This window comes from Lissotriton helveticus, chromosome 1_2 (genome assembly GCF_964261635.1).
Source record: "Lissotriton helveticus chromosome 1_2, aLisHel1.1, whole genome shotgun sequence".
In the NCBI taxonomy this organism is placed as follows: Eukaryota; Metazoa; Chordata; class Amphibia; order Caudata; family Salamandridae; genus Lissotriton; species Lissotriton helveticus.
Window position 1 is genome coordinate 346,695,688 of NC_136058.1, and position 13,710 is coordinate 346,709,397.

The 13,710-nt window shown below is 43.6% G+C and overlaps 25 non-coding genes across 25 annotated transcripts; 18 read left to right on the top strand and 7 right to left on the bottom strand.

Moving 5' to 3' along the window:
• Positions 1–69: 69 nt before the first annotated feature.
• TRNAA-UGC (transfer RNA alanine (anticodon UGC)) lies at positions 70–141 on the top strand. The gene has a single exon. It is a non-coding gene; the product is annotated as a tRNA-Ala (tRNA).
• A 201-nt stretch (positions 142–342) lies between these two features.
• TRNAM-CAU (transfer RNA methionine (anticodon CAU)) lies at positions 343–415 on the bottom strand. Its single transcript has one exon. It is a non-coding gene; the product is annotated as a tRNA-Met (tRNA).
• Positions 416–579: 164 nt separating this feature from the next.
• TRNAA-UGC (transfer RNA alanine (anticodon UGC)) lies at positions 580–651 on the top strand. Its single transcript has one exon. It is a non-coding gene; the product is annotated as a tRNA-Ala (tRNA).
• Positions 652–1,418: 767 nt separating this feature from the next.
• On the top strand, positions 1,419–1,504 carry TRNAY-GUA (transfer RNA tyrosine (anticodon GUA)). Its single transcript is given in 2 exon segments — positions 1,419–1,455; positions 1,469–1,504. It is a non-coding gene; the product is annotated as a tRNA-Tyr (tRNA).
• A 565-nt stretch (positions 1,505–2,069) lies between these two features.
• Positions 2,070–2,141, top strand: TRNAA-UGC (transfer RNA alanine (anticodon UGC)). Its single transcript has one exon. It is a non-coding gene; the product is annotated as a tRNA-Ala (tRNA).
• A 201-nt stretch (positions 2,142–2,342) lies between these two features.
• On the bottom strand, positions 2,343–2,415 carry TRNAM-CAU (transfer RNA methionine (anticodon CAU)). Its single transcript has one exon. It is a non-coding gene; the product is annotated as a tRNA-Met (tRNA).
• A 164-nt stretch (positions 2,416–2,579) lies between these two features.
• On the top strand, positions 2,580–2,651 carry TRNAA-UGC (transfer RNA alanine (anticodon UGC)). The gene has a single exon. It is a non-coding gene; the product is annotated as a tRNA-Ala (tRNA).
• A 767-nt stretch (positions 2,652–3,418) lies between these two features.
• On the top strand, positions 3,419–3,504 carry TRNAY-GUA (transfer RNA tyrosine (anticodon GUA)). The gene is given in 2 exon segments: positions 3,419–3,455; positions 3,469–3,504. It is a non-coding gene; the product is annotated as a tRNA-Tyr (tRNA).
• Positions 3,505–4,327: 823 nt separating this feature from the next.
• TRNAM-CAU (transfer RNA methionine (anticodon CAU)) lies at positions 4,328–4,400 on the bottom strand. Its single transcript has one exon. It is a non-coding gene; the product is annotated as a tRNA-Met (tRNA).
• Positions 4,401–4,564: 164 nt separating this feature from the next.
• Positions 4,565–4,636, top strand: TRNAA-UGC (transfer RNA alanine (anticodon UGC)). The gene has a single exon. It is a non-coding gene; the product is annotated as a tRNA-Ala (tRNA).
• Positions 4,637–5,403: 767 nt separating this feature from the next.
• TRNAY-GUA (transfer RNA tyrosine (anticodon GUA)) lies at positions 5,404–5,489 on the top strand. The gene is given in 2 exon segments: positions 5,404–5,440; positions 5,454–5,489. It is a non-coding gene; the product is annotated as a tRNA-Tyr (tRNA).
• Positions 5,490–6,312: 823 nt separating this feature from the next.
• On the bottom strand, positions 6,313–6,385 carry TRNAM-CAU (transfer RNA methionine (anticodon CAU)). The gene has a single exon. It is a non-coding gene; the product is annotated as a tRNA-Met (tRNA).
• Positions 6,386–6,549: 164 nt separating this feature from the next.
• On the top strand, positions 6,550–6,621 carry TRNAA-UGC (transfer RNA alanine (anticodon UGC)). Its single transcript has one exon. It is a non-coding gene; the product is annotated as a tRNA-Ala (tRNA).
• Positions 6,622–7,388: 767 nt separating this feature from the next.
• Positions 7,389–7,474, top strand: TRNAY-GUA (transfer RNA tyrosine (anticodon GUA)). The gene is given in 2 exon segments: positions 7,389–7,425; positions 7,439–7,474. It is a non-coding gene; the product is annotated as a tRNA-Tyr (tRNA).
• Positions 7,475–8,039: 565 nt separating this feature from the next.
• Positions 8,040–8,111, top strand: TRNAA-UGC (transfer RNA alanine (anticodon UGC)). The gene has a single exon. It is a non-coding gene; the product is annotated as a tRNA-Ala (tRNA).
• A 201-nt stretch (positions 8,112–8,312) lies between these two features.
• TRNAM-CAU (transfer RNA methionine (anticodon CAU)) lies at positions 8,313–8,385 on the bottom strand. The gene has a single exon. It is a non-coding gene; the product is annotated as a tRNA-Met (tRNA).
• Positions 8,386–8,549: 164 nt separating this feature from the next.
• TRNAA-UGC (transfer RNA alanine (anticodon UGC)) lies at positions 8,550–8,621 on the top strand. Its single transcript has one exon. It is a non-coding gene; the product is annotated as a tRNA-Ala (tRNA).
• A 767-nt stretch (positions 8,622–9,388) lies between these two features.
• On the top strand, positions 9,389–9,474 carry TRNAY-GUA (transfer RNA tyrosine (anticodon GUA)). The gene is given in 2 exon segments: positions 9,389–9,425; positions 9,439–9,474. It is a non-coding gene; the product is annotated as a tRNA-Tyr (tRNA).
• Positions 9,475–10,297: 823 nt separating this feature from the next.
• On the bottom strand, positions 10,298–10,370 carry TRNAM-CAU (transfer RNA methionine (anticodon CAU)). Its single transcript has one exon. It is a non-coding gene; the product is annotated as a tRNA-Met (tRNA).
• Positions 10,371–10,534: 164 nt separating this feature from the next.
• Positions 10,535–10,606, top strand: TRNAA-UGC (transfer RNA alanine (anticodon UGC)). The gene has a single exon. It is a non-coding gene; the product is annotated as a tRNA-Ala (tRNA).
• Positions 10,607–11,373: 767 nt separating this feature from the next.
• TRNAY-GUA (transfer RNA tyrosine (anticodon GUA)) lies at positions 11,374–11,459 on the top strand. The gene is given in 2 exon segments: positions 11,374–11,410; positions 11,424–11,459. It is a non-coding gene; the product is annotated as a tRNA-Tyr (tRNA).
• Positions 11,460–12,024: 565 nt separating this feature from the next.
• Positions 12,025–12,096, top strand: TRNAA-UGC (transfer RNA alanine (anticodon UGC)). Its single transcript has one exon. It is a non-coding gene; the product is annotated as a tRNA-Ala (tRNA).
• A 201-nt stretch (positions 12,097–12,297) lies between these two features.
• TRNAM-CAU (transfer RNA methionine (anticodon CAU)) lies at positions 12,298–12,370 on the bottom strand. The gene has a single exon. It is a non-coding gene; the product is annotated as a tRNA-Met (tRNA).
• A 164-nt stretch (positions 12,371–12,534) lies between these two features.
• Positions 12,535–12,606, top strand: TRNAA-UGC (transfer RNA alanine (anticodon UGC)). The gene has a single exon. It is a non-coding gene; the product is annotated as a tRNA-Ala (tRNA).
• A 767-nt stretch (positions 12,607–13,373) lies between these two features.
• TRNAY-GUA (transfer RNA tyrosine (anticodon GUA)) lies at positions 13,374–13,459 on the top strand. The gene is given in 2 exon segments: positions 13,374–13,410; positions 13,424–13,459. It is a non-coding gene; the product is annotated as a tRNA-Tyr (tRNA).
• Positions 13,460–13,710: the final 251 nt, after the last annotated feature.

Here is a 13,710-nt window from a genome sequence, read left to right on the forward strand (position 1 = left end):
TCGAGACATTGCTGTCTGTGGGCTTCAGAGTCTCCCTGCATATCCAGCGAAAGGTTAGAAGTCAGTAGAGGGGATGTAGCTCAGTGGTAGAGCGCATGCTTTGCATGTATGAGGCCCCGGGTTCAATCCCCGGCATCTCCAGGAGTCTCTGTTCTGTATATTGGCTTTTACCAAAAGGCTAGCCTGCCATCTTGTGGAAAGTAGAGGTTTCCCAGGCAGTTGGGGGTCAGAACCCCACTTAAATAGTTTGCTTTGAAAAATTGCTTGAAATAGGCATAGATTCCACATTTAAAAAAAAAAAAAAAAATCTGGGAATTTTGGTCGCCAAAAGGAGGAAATAAATGCCCTCTCTGAGGATCGAACTCAGGACCTTCAGATTATGAGACTGACGCGCTGCCTACTGCGCTAAGAAGGCTGCGCACAAGCATCTCTAAATAAGACTATAGACCATGAAGATAATCCAGGTACGAGGCTTAAGGATTTTCCTGACTGAAACTTTATGCTGCAGTGTCAAATGGGTTGACTTGGCAGTCACTTGCATTCAGGGTTTCCATGCATAAAGTACAACTTGGCAGACGTGGGGATGTAGCTCAGTGGTAGAGCGCATGCTTTGCATGTATGAGGCCCCGGGTTCAATCCCAGGCATCTCCAGCCTTTTGCCGTGCTGATTTTGGATTTTGGCAGGAAGCTAGGCGGGCCATCAGGATTAAGGAAGAGTTATGTCTTGCAACTGGAGTACGAACGCCACTTCAACTGTGAGACGTTTGCCTTGAAAAATCGAACGAAATGGGGCTATCTCATTTTTGATGATTATAGAACAAAAGAATCTTACTTGTTTAAGCCATGAAAGTGATGATTAATCTTGGCAATCTTAATACATTTAGGATTGAAATCTGTGGCAGCCATCTTGGTCATTGGTAAGGGTTCTTCCTCTAAACCAGAGACTCTTTTCAGTAGCTTCAAGAAAAACAGAATAAGTTGTTCATCTCAATCGCCTTTGACCTACAGATTTTTCCATTCTCTTTCCTTTCAAAAATGCATCCAAAATGCATGTTCTTGATGCTGGGTGCATACTAATGACTCCCATAACTTTCTGTCATTTTTCTCACGGTTAAAGGCTTCCATCCATTTGCCACCAATGCTTCCTAAGGTCTTTGTATCAAAGTTCCTTTCCTTTCTGTAAAAATCATATTTGTAGAGCCCCTGCTTTTCCCCAAGCCAAGACAGAACATCAACTTTGGTGTGAAATCCTCCTTTGAGGTGATAAGACATAACTCACAGTGTGCTCTCAGAAGTGGTAACTTTGAAAGGGAGCCGCAGGTAATATTGATGATTTTCATCTGTCTGTTCCTGGTCCCCACCACCAACTTTTCTTGAGCGAGAGATAATTTCCGCGCTATGAGCAATTTGCTACCACTCCTTCGATAGCTCAGTTGGTAGAGCGGAGGACTGTAGCATAAAGTCAGGCATCCTTAGGTCGCTGGTTCAAATCCGGCTCGAAGGATTTTGTGGTTTAATTTCCATGTCTTTTGCTTTCAATCAACAATACCTTCCATTCATTATGAAAAATTCCCCGAGCTCCGATAAATACTGGAAAAGAAGCGTACTCTATCTGCTTTCAAAGTGAACTGATGACATAGTCATCGCTAGGGGAGGTGTGAAGAAAAGTAAAGGAAACCTGCTGATCAGAACTACTACCACAGCCTTGCACCAAGGTAGCTGCTTGGCAGCGATTCACACTATGGCTTGCCTTCAACTTGAGTGTCCACGGATGGGCAAGAGGGAATATCCAATGGAATCATCTCCTGAAAGGCTGAGCAAGCTGGAAAGTAGACCAATAATTTGCACATTTGGGCCAAATCCTGAGAAGTTTTGCATTCCAAACTGAGCAATTAAAAGCTCTGCCGGAGAATGGAACCCTACATATATGCTCCATGAAGACAGTCCACACGTAAGGTGTGAGCAATTTCATGCCTGACACTTTACATTCGAGTCTCAAATCGAGACATTGCTGTCTGTGGGCTTCAGAGTCTCCCTGCATATCCAGCGAAAGGTTAGAAGTCAGTAGAGGGGATGTAGCTCAGTGGTAGAGCGCATGCTTTGCATGTATGAGGCCCCGGGTTCAATCCCCGGCATCTCCAGGAGTCTCTGTTCTGTATATTGGCTTTTACCAAAAGGCTAGCCTGCCATCTTGTGGAAAGTAGAGGTTTCCCAGGCAGTTGGGGGTCAGAACCCCACTTAAATAGTTTGCTTTGAAAAATTGCTTGAAATAGGCATAGATTCCACATTTAAAAAAAAAAAAAAAAATCTGGGAATTTTGGTCGCCAAAAGGAGGAAATAAATGCCCTCTCTGAGGATCGAACTCAGGACCTTCAGATTATGAGACTGACGCGCTGCCTACTGCGCTAAGAAGGCTGCGCACAAGCATCTCTAAATAAGACTATAGACCATGAAGATAATCCAGGTACGAGGCTTAAGGATTTTCCTGACTGACACTTTATGCTGCAGTGTCAAATGGGTTGACTTGGCAGTCACTTGCATTCAGGGTTTCCATGCATAAAGTACAACTTGGCAGACGTGGGGATGTAGCTCAGTGGTAGAGCGCATGCTTTGCATGTATGAGGCCCCGGGTTCAATCCCCGCCATCTCCAGCCTTTTGCCGTGCTGATTTTGGATTTTGGCAGGAAGCTAGGCGGGCCATCAGGATTAAGGAAGAGTTATGTCTTGCAACTGGAGTACGAACGCCACTTCAACTGTGAGACGTTTGCCTTGAAAAATCGAACGAAATGGGGCTATCTCATTTTTGATGATTATAGAACAAAAGAATCTTACTTGTTTAAGCCATGAAAGAGATGATTAATCTTGGCAATCTTAATACATTTAGGATTGAAATCTGTGGCAGCCATCTTGGTCATTGGTAAGGGTTCTTCCTCTAAACCAGAGACTCTTTTCAGTAGCTTCAAGAAAAACAGAATAAGTTGTTCATCTCAATCGCCTTTGACCTACAGATTTTTCCATTCTCTTTCCTTTCAAAAATGCATCCAAAATGCATGTTCTTGATGCTGGGTGCATACTAATGACTCCCATAACTTTCTGTCATTTTTCTCACGGTTAAAGGCTTCCATCCATTTGCCACCAATGCTTCCTAAGGTCTTTGTATCAAAGTTCCTTTCCTTTCTGTAAAAATCATATTTGTAGAGCCCCTGCTTTTCCCCAAGCCAAGACAGAACATCAACTTTGGTGTGAAATCCTCCTTTGAAGTGATAAGACATAACTCACAGTGTGCTCTCAGAAGTGGTAACTTTGAAAGGGAGCCGCAGGTAATATTGATGATTTTCATCTGTCTGTTCCTGGTCCCCACCACCAACTTTTCTTGAGCGAGAGATAATTTCCGCGCTATGAGCAATTTGCTACCACTCCTTCGATAGCTCAGTTGGTAGAGTGGAGGACTGTAGCATAAAGTCAGGCATCCTTAGGTCGCTGGTTCAAATCCGGCTCGAAGGATTTTGTGGTTTAATTTCCATGTCTTTTGCTTTCAATCAACAATACCTTCCATTCATTATGAAAAATTCCCCGAGCTCCGATAAATACTGGAAAAGAAGCGTACTCTATCTGCTTTCAAAGTGAACTGATGACATAGTCATCGCTAGGGGAGGTGTGAAGAAAAGTAAAGGAAACCTGCTGATCAGAACTACTACCACAGCCTTGCACCAAGGTAGCTGCTTGGCAGCGATTCACACTATAGCTTGCCTTCAACTTGAGTGTCCACGGATGGGCAAGAGGGAATATCCAATGGAATCATCTCCTGAAAGGCTGAGCAAGCTGGAAAGTAGACCAATAATTTGCACATTTGGGCCAAATCCTGAGAAGTTTTGCATTCCAAACTGAGCAATTAAAAGCTCTGCCGGAGAATGGAACCCTACATATATGCTCCATGAAGACAGTCCACACGTAAGGTGTGAGCAATTTCATGCCTGACACTTTACATTCGAGTCTCAAATCGAGACATTGCTGTCTGTGGGCTTCAGAGTCTCCCTGCATATCCAGCGAAAGGTTAAAAGTCAGTAGAGGGGATGTAGCTCAGTGGTAGAGCGCATGCTTTGCATTTATGAGTCCCCGGCATCTCCAGGAGTCTCTGTTCTGTATATTGGCTTTTACCAAAAGGCTAGCCTGCCATCTTGTGGAAAGTAGAGGTTTCCCAGGCAGTTGGGGGTCAGAACCCCACTTAAATAGTTTGCTTTGAAAAATTGCTTGAAATAGGCATAGATTCCACATTTAAAAAAAAAAAAAAATCTGGGAATTTTGGTCGCCAAAAGGAGGAAATAAATGCCCTCTCTGAGGATCGAACTCAGGACCTTCAGATTATGAGACTGACGCGCTGCCTACTGCGCTAAGAAGGCTGCGCACAAGCATTTCTAAATAAGACTATAGACCATGAAGATAATCCAGGTACGAGGCTTAAGGATTTTCCTGACTGACACTTTATGCTGCAGTGTCAAATGGGTTGACTTGGCAGTCACTTGCATTCAGGGTTTCCATGCATAAAGTACAACTTGGCAGACGTGGGGATGTAGCTCAGTGGTAGAGCGCATGCTTTGCATGTATGAGGCCCCGGGTTCAATCCCCGGCATCTCCAGCCTTTTGCCGTGCTGATTTTGGATTTTGGCAGGAAGCTAGGCGGGCCATCAGGATTAAGGAAGAGTTATGTCTTGCAACTGGAGTACGAACGCCACTTCAACTGTAAGACGTTTGCCTTGAAAAATCGAACGAAATGGGGCTATCTCATTTTTGATGATTATAGAACAAAAGAATCTTACTTGTTTAAGCCATGAAAGAGATGATTAATCTTGGCAATCTTAATACATTTAGGATTGAAATCTGTGGCAGCCATCTTGGTCATTGGTAAGGGTTCTTCCTCTAAACCAGAGACTCTTTTCAGTAGCTTCAAGAAAAACAGAATAAGTTGTTCATCTCAATCGCCTTTGACCTACAGATTTTTCCATTCTCTTTCCTTTCAAAAATGCATCCAAAATGCATGTTCTTGATGCTGGGTGCATACTAATGACTCCCATAACTTTCTGTCATTTTTCTCACGGTTAAAGGCTTCCATCCATTTGCCACCAATGCTTCCTAAGGTCTTTGTATCAAAGTTCCTTTCCTTTCTGTAAAAATCATATTTGTAGAGCCCCTGCTTTTCCCCAAGCCAAGACAGAACATCAACTTTGGTGTGAAATCCTCCTTTGAGGTGATAAGACATAACTCACAGTGTGCTCTCAGAAGTGGTAACTTTGAAAGGGAGCCGCAGGTAATATTGATGATTTTCATCTGTCTGTTCCTGGTCCCCACCACCAACTTTTCTTGAGCGAGAGATAATTTCCGCGCTATGAGCAATTTGCTACCACTCCTTCGATAGCTCAGTTGGTAGAGTGGAGGACTGTAGCATAAAGTCAGGCATCCTTAGGTCGCTGGTTCAAATCCGGCTCGAAGGATTTTGTGGTTTAATTTCCATGTCTTTTGCTTTCAATCAACAATACCTTCCATTCATTATGAAAAATTCCCCGAGCTCCGATAAATACTGGAAAAGAAGCGTACTCTATCTGCTTTCAAAGTGAACTGATGACATAGTCATCGCTAGGGGAGGTGTGAAGAAAAGTAAAGGAAACCTGCTGATCAGAACTACTACCACAGCCTTGCACCAAGGTAGCTGCTTGGCAGCGATTCACACTATAGCTTGCCTTCAACTTGAGTGTCCACGGATGGGCAAGAGGGAATATCCAATGGAATCATCTCCTGAAAGGCTGAGCAAGCTGGAAAGTAGACCAATAATTTGCACATTTGGGCCAAATCCTGAGAAATTTTGCATTCCAAACTGAGCAATTAAAAGCTCTGCCGGAGAATGGAACCCTACATATATGCTCCATGAAGACAGTCCACACGTAAGGTGTGAGCAATTTCATGCCTGACACTTTACATTCTAGTCTCAAATCGAGACATTGCTGTCTGTGGGCTTCAGAGTCTCCCTGCATATCTAGCGAAAGGTTAGAAGTCAGTAGAGGGGATGTAGCTCAGTGGTAGAGCGCATGCTTTGCATTTATGAGTCCCCGGCATCTCCAGGAGTCTCTGTTCTGTATATTGGCTTTTACCAAAAGGCTAGCCTGCCATCTTGTGGAAAGTAGAGGTTTCCCAGGCAGTTGGGGGTCAGAACCCCACTTAAATAGTTTGCTTTGAAAAATTGCTTGAAATAGGCATAGATTCCACATTTAAAAAAATAAATAAATCTGGGAATTTTGGTCGCCAAAAGGAGGAAATAAATGCCCTCTCTGAGGATCGAACTCAGGACCTTCAGATTATGAGACTGACGCGCTGCCTACTGCGCTAAGAAGGCTGCGCACAAGCATCTCTAAATAAGACTATAGACCATGAAGATAATCCAGGTACGAGGCTTAAGGATTTTCCTGACTGACACTTTATGCTGCAGTGTCAAATGGGTTGACTTGGCAGTCACTTGCATTCAGGGTTTCCATGCATAAAGTACAACTTGGCAGACGTGGGGATGTAGCTCAGTGGTAGAGCGCATGCTTTGCATGTATGAGGCCCCGGGTTCAATCCCAGGCATCTCCAGCCTTTTGCCGTGCTGATTTTGGATTTTGGCAGGAAGCTAGGCGGGCCATCAGGATTAAGGAAGAGTTATGTCTTGCAACTGGAGTACGAACGCCACTTCAACTGTGAGACGTTTGCCTTGAAAAATCGAACGAAATGGGGCTATCTCATTTTTGATGATTATAGAACAAAAGAATCTTACTTGTTTAAGCCATGAAAGTGATGATTAATCTTGGCAATCTTAATACATTTAGGATTGAAATCTGTGGCAGCCATCTTGGTCATTGGTAAGGGTTCTTCCTCTAAACCAGAGACTCTTTTCAGTAGCTTCAAGAAAAACAGAATAAGTTGTTCATCTCAATCGCCTTTGACCTACAGATTTTTCCATTCTCTTTCCTTTCAAAAATGCATCCAAAATGCATGTTCTTGATGCTGGGTGCATACTAATGACTCCCATAACTTTCTGTCATTTTTCTCACGGTTAAAGGCTTCCATCCATTTGCCACCAATGCTTCCTAAGGTCTTTGTATCAAAGTTCCTTTCCTTTCTGTAAAAATCATATTTGTAGAGCCCCTGCTTTTCCCCAAGCCAAGACAGAACATCAACTTTGGTGTGAAATCCTCCTTTGAGGTGATAAGACATAACTCACAGTGTGCTCTCAGAAGTGGTAACTTTGAAAGGGAGCCGCAGGTAATATTGATGATTTTCATCTGTCTGTTCCTGGTCCCCACCACCAACTTTTCTTGAGCGAGAGATAATTTCCGCGCTATGAGCAATTTGCTACCACTCCTTCGATAGCTCAGTTGGTAGAGCGGAGGACTGTAGCATAAAGTCAGGCATCCTTAGGTCGCTGGTTCAAATCCGGCTCGAAGGATTTTGTGGTTTAATTTCCATGTCTTTTGCTTTCAATCAACAATACCTTCCATTCATTATGAAAAATTCCCCGAGCTCCGATAAATACTGGAAAAGAAGCGTACTCTATCTGCTTTCAAAGTGAACTGATGACATAGTCATCGCTAGGGGAGGTGTGAAGAAAAGTAAAGGAAACCTGCTGATCAGAACTACTACCACAGCCTTGCACCAAGGTAGCTGCTTGGCAGCGATTCACACTATGGCTTGCCTTCAACTTGAGTGTCCACGGATGGGCAAGAGGGAATATCCAATGGAATCATCTCCTGAAAGGCTGAGCAAGCTGGAAAGTAGACCAATAATTTGCACATTTGGGCCAAATCCTGAGAAGTTTTGCATTCCAAACTGAGCAATTAAAAGCTCTGCCGGAGAATGGAACCCTACATATATGCTCCATGAAGACAGTCCACACGTAAGGTGTGAGCAATTTCATGCCTGACACTTTACATTCGAGTCTCAAATCGAGACATTGCTGTCTGTGGGCTTCAGAGTCTCCCTGCATATCCAGCGAAAGGTTAGAAGTCAGTAGAGGGGATGTAGCTCAGTGGTAGAGCGCATGCTTTGCATGTATGAGGCCCCGGGTTCAATCCCCGGCATCTCCAGGAGTCTCTGTTCTGTATATTGGCTTTTACCAAAAGGCTAGCCTGCCATCTTGTGGAAAGTAGAGGTTTCCCAGGCAGTTGGGGGTCAGAACCCCACTTAAATAGTTTGCTTTGAAAAATTGCTTGAAATAGGCATAGATTCCACATTTAAAAAAAAAAAAAAAAATCTGGGAATTTTGGTCGCCAAAAGGAGGAAATAAATGCCCTCTCTGAGGATCGAACTCAGGACCTTCAGATTATGAGACTGACGCGCTGCCTACTGCGCTAAGAAGGCTGCGCACAAGCATCTCTAAATAAGACTATAGACCATGAAGATAATCCAGGTACGAGGCTTAAGGATTTTCCTGACTGAAACTTTATGCTGCAGTGTCAAATGGGTTGACTTGGCAGTCACTTGCATTCAGGGTTTCCATGCATAAAGTACAACTTGGCAGACGTGGGGATGTAGCTCAGTGGTAGAGCGCATGCTTTGCATGTATGAGGCCCCGGGTTCAATCCCAGGCATCTCCAGCCTTTTGCCGTGCTGATTTTGGATTTTGGCAGGAAGCTAGGCGGGCCATCAGGATTAAGGAAGAGTTATGTCTTGCAACTGGAGTACGAACGCCACTTCAACTGTGAGACGTTTGCCTTGAAAAATCGAACGAAATGGGGCTATCTCATTTTTGATGATTATAGAACAAAAGAATCTTACTTGTTTAAGCCATGAAAGTGATGATTAATCTTGGCAATCTTAATACATTTAGGATTGAAATCTGTGGCAGCCATCTTGGTCATTGGTAAGGGTTCTTCCTCTAAACCAGAGACTCTTTTCAGTAGCTTCAAGAAAAACAGAATAAGTTGTTCATCTCAATCGCCTTTGACCTACAGATTTTTCCATTCTCTTTCCTTTCAAAAATGCATCCAAAATGCATGTTCTTGATGCTGGGTGCATACTAATGACTCCCATAACTTTCTGTCATTTTTCTCACGGTTAAAGGCTTCCATCCATTTGCCACCAATGCTTCCTAAGGTCTTTGTATCAAAGTTCCTTTCCTTTCTGTAAAAATCATATTTGTAGAGCCCCTGCTTTTCCCCAAGCCAAGACAGAACATCAACTTTGGTGTGAAATCCTCCTTTGAGGTGATAAGACATAACTCACAGTGTGCTCTCAGAAGTGGTAACTTTGAAAGGGAGCCGCAGGTAATATTGATGATTTTCATCTGTCTGTTCCTGGTCCCCACCACCAACTTTTCTTGAGCGAGAGATAATTTCCGCGCTATGAGCAATTTGCTACCACTCCTTCGATAGCTCAGTTGGTAGAGTGGAGGACTGTAGCATAAAGTCAGGCATCCTTAGGTCGCTGGTTCAAATCCGGCTCGAAGGATTTTGTGGTTTAATTTCCATGTCTTTTGCTTTCAATCAACAATACCTTCCATTCATTATGAAAAATTCCCCGAGCTCCGATAAATACTGGAAAAGAAGCGTACTCTATCTGCTTTCAAAGTGAACTGATGACATAGTCATCGCTAGGGGAGGTGTGAAGAAAAGTAAAGGAAACCTGCTGATCAGAACTACTACCACAGCCTTGCACCAAGGTAGCTGCTTGGCAGCGATTCACACTATAGCTTGCCTTCAACTTGAGTGTCCACGGATGGGCAAGAGGGAATATCCAATGGAATCATCTCCTGAAAGGCTGAGCAAGCTGGAAAGTAGACCAATAATTTGCACATTTGGGCCAAATCCTGAGAAATTTTGCATTCCAAACTGAGCAATTAAAAGCTCTGCCGGAGAATGGAACCCTACATATATGCTCCATGAAGACAGTCCACACGTAAGGTGTGAGCAATTTCATGCCTGACACTTTACATTCTAGTCTCAAATCGAGACATTGCTGTCTGTGGGCTTCAGAGTCTCCCTGCATATCTAGCGAAAGGTTAGAAGTCAGTAGAGGGGATGTAGCTCAGTGGTAGAGCGCATGCTTTGCATTTATGAGTCCCCGGCATCTCCAGGAGTCTCTGTTCTGTATATTGGCTTTTACCAAAAGGCTAGCCTGCCATCTTGTGGAAAGTAGAGGTTTCCCAGGCAGTTGGGGGTCAGAACCCCACTTAAATAGTTTGCTTTGAAAAATTGCTTGAAATAGGCATAGATTCCACATTTAAAAAAATAAATAAATCTGGGAATTTTGGTCGCCAAAAGGAGGAAATAAATGCCCTCTCTGAGGATCGAACTCAGGACCTTCAGATTATGAGACTGACGCGCTGCCTACTGCGCTAAGAAGGCTGCGCACAAGCATCTCTAAATAAGACTATAGACCATGAAGATAATCCAGGTACGAGGCTTAAGGATTTTCCTGACTGACACTTTATGCTGCAGTGTCAAATGGGTTGACTTGGCAGTCACTTGCATTCAGGGTTTCCATGCATAAAGTACAACTTGGCAGACGTGGGGATGTAGCTCAGTGGTAGAGCGCATGCTTTGCATGTATGAGGCCCCGGGTTCAATCCCAGGCATCTCCAGCCTTTTGCCGTGCTGATTTTGGATTTTGGCAGGAAGCTAGGCGGGCCATCAGGATTAAGGAAGAGTTATGTCTTGCAACTGGAGTACGAACGCCACTTCAACTGTGAGACGTTTGCCTTGAAAAATCGAACGAAATGGGGCTATCTCATTTTTGATGATTATAGAACAAAAGAATCTTACTTGTTTAAGCCATGAAAGTGATGATTAATCTTGGCAATCTTAATACATTTAGGATTGAAATCTGTGGCAGCCATCTTGGTCATTGGTAAGGGTTCTTCCTCTAAACCAGAGACTCTTTTCAGTAGCTTCAAGAAAAACAGAATAAGTTGTTCATCTCAATCGCCTTTGACCTACAGATTTTTCCATTCTCTTTCCTTTCAAAAATGCATCCAAAATGCATGTTCTTGATGCTGGGTGCATACTAATGACTCCCATAACTTTCTGTCATTTTTCTCACGGTTAAAGGCTTCCATCCATTTGCCACCAATGCTTCCTAAGGTCTTTGTATCAAAGTTCCTTTCCTTTCTGTAAAAATCATATTTGTAGAGCCCCTGCTTTTCCCCAAGCCAAGACAGAACATCAACTTTGGTGTGAAATCCTCCTTTGAGGTGATAAGACATAACTCACAGTGTGCTCTCAGAAGTGGTAACTTTGAAAGGGAGCCGCAGGTAATATTGATGATTTTCATCTGTCTGTTCCTGGTCCCCACCACCAACTTTTCTTGAGCGAGAGATAATTTCCGCGCTATGAGCAATTTGCTACCACTCCTTCGATAGCTCAGTTGGTAGAGCGGAGGACTGTAGCATAAAGTCAGGCATCCTTAGGTCGCTGGTTCAAATCCGGCTCGAAGGATTTTGTGGTTTAATTTCCATGTCTTTTGCTTTCAATCAACAATACCTTCCATTCATTATGAAAAATTCCCCGAGCTCCGATAAATACTGGAAAAGAAGCGTACTCTATCTGCTTTCAAAGTGAACTGATGACATAGTCATCGCTAGGGGAGGTGTGAAGAAAAGTAAAGGAAACCTGCTGATCAGAACTACTACCACAGCCTTGCACCAAGGTAGCTGCTTGGCAGCGATTCACACTATGGCTTGCCTTCAACTTGAGTGTCCACGGATGGGCAAGAGGGAATATCCAATGGAATCATCTCCTGAAAGGCTGAGCAAGCTGGAAAGTAGACCAATAATTTGCACATTTGGGCCAAATCCTGAGAAGTTTTGCATTCCAAACTGAGCAATTAAAAGCTCTGCCGGAGAATGGAACCCTACATATATGCTCCATGAAGACAGTCCACACGTAAGGTGTGAGCAATTTCATGCCTGACACTTTACATTCGAGTCTCAAATCGAGACATTGCTGTCTGTGGGCTTCAGAGTCTCCCTGCATATCCAGCGAAAGGTTAGAAGTCAGTAGAGGGGATGTAGCTCAGTGGTAGAGCGCATGCTTTGCATGTATGAGGCCCCGGGTTCAATCCCCGGCATCTCCAGGAGTCTCTGTTCTGTATATTGGCTTTTACCAAAAGGCTAGCCTGCCATCTTGTGGAAAGTAGAGGTTTCCCAGGCAGTTGGGGGTCAGAACCCCACTTAAATAGTTTGCTTTGAAAAATTGCTTGAAATAGGCATAGATTCCACATTTAAAAAAAAAAAAAAAAATCTGGGAATTTTGGTCGCCAAAAGGAGGAAATAAATGCCCTCTCTGAGGATCGAACTCAGGACCTTCAGATTATGAGACTGACGCGCTGCCTACTGCGCTAAGAAGGCTGCGCACAAGCATCTCTAAATAAGACTATAGACCATGAAGATAATCCAGGTACGAGGCTTAAGGATTTTCCTGACTGAAACTTTATGCTGCAGTGTCAAATGGGTTGACTTGGCAGTCACTTGCATTCAGGGTTTCCATGCATAAAGTACAACTTGGCAGACGTGGGGATGTAGCTCAGTGGTAGAGCGCATGCTTTGCATGTATGAGGCCCCGGGTTCAATCCCAGGCATCTCCAGCCTTTTGCCGTGCTGATTTTGGATTTTGGCAGGAAGCTAGGCGGGCCATCAGGATTAAGGAAGAGTTATGTCTTGCAACTGGAGTACGAACGCCACTTCAACTGTGAGACGTTTGCCTTGAAAAATCGAACGAAATGGGGCTATCTCATTTTTGATGATTATAGAACAAAAGAATCTTACTTGTTTAAGCCATGAAAGTGATGATTAATCTTGGCAATCTTAATACATTTAGGATTGAAATCTGTGGCAGCCATCTTGGTCATTGGTAAGGGTTCTTCCTCTAAACCAGAGACTCTTTTCAGTAGCTTCAAGAAAAACAGAATAAGTTGTTCATCTCAATCGCCTTTGACCTACAGATTTTTCCATTCTCTTTCCTTTCAAAAATGCATCCAAAATGCATGTTCTTGATGCTGGGTGCATACTAATGACTCCCATAACTTTCTGTCATTTTTCTCACGGTTAAAGGCTTCCATCCATTTGCCACCAATGCTTCCTAAGGTCTTTGTATCAAAGTTCCTTTCCTTTCTGTAAAAATCATATTTGTAGAGCCCCTGCTTTTCCCCAAGCCAAGACAGAACATCAACTTTGGTGTGAAATCCTCCTTTGAGGTGATAAGACATAACTCACAGTGTGCTCTCAGAAGTGGTAACTTTGAAAGGGAGCCGCAGGTAATATTGATGATTTTCATCTGTCTGTTCCTGGTCCCCACCACCAACTTTTCTTGAGCGAGAGATAATTTCCGCGCTATGAGCAATTTGCTACCACTCCTTCGATAGCTCAGTTGGTAGAGCGGAGGACTGTAGCATAAAGTCAGGCATCCTTAGGTCGCTGGTTCAAATCCGGCTCGAAGGATTTTGTGGTTTAATTTCCATGTCTTTTGCTTTCAATCAACAATACCTTCCATTCATTATGAAAAATTCCCCGAGCTCCGATAAATACTGGAAAAGAAGCGTACTCTATCTGCTTTCAAAGTGAACTGATGACATAGTCATCGCTAGGGGAGGTGTGAAGAAAAGTAAAGGAAACCTGCTGATCAGAACTACTACCACAGCCTTGCACCAAGGTAGCTGCTTGGCAGCGATTCACACTATGACTTGCCTTCA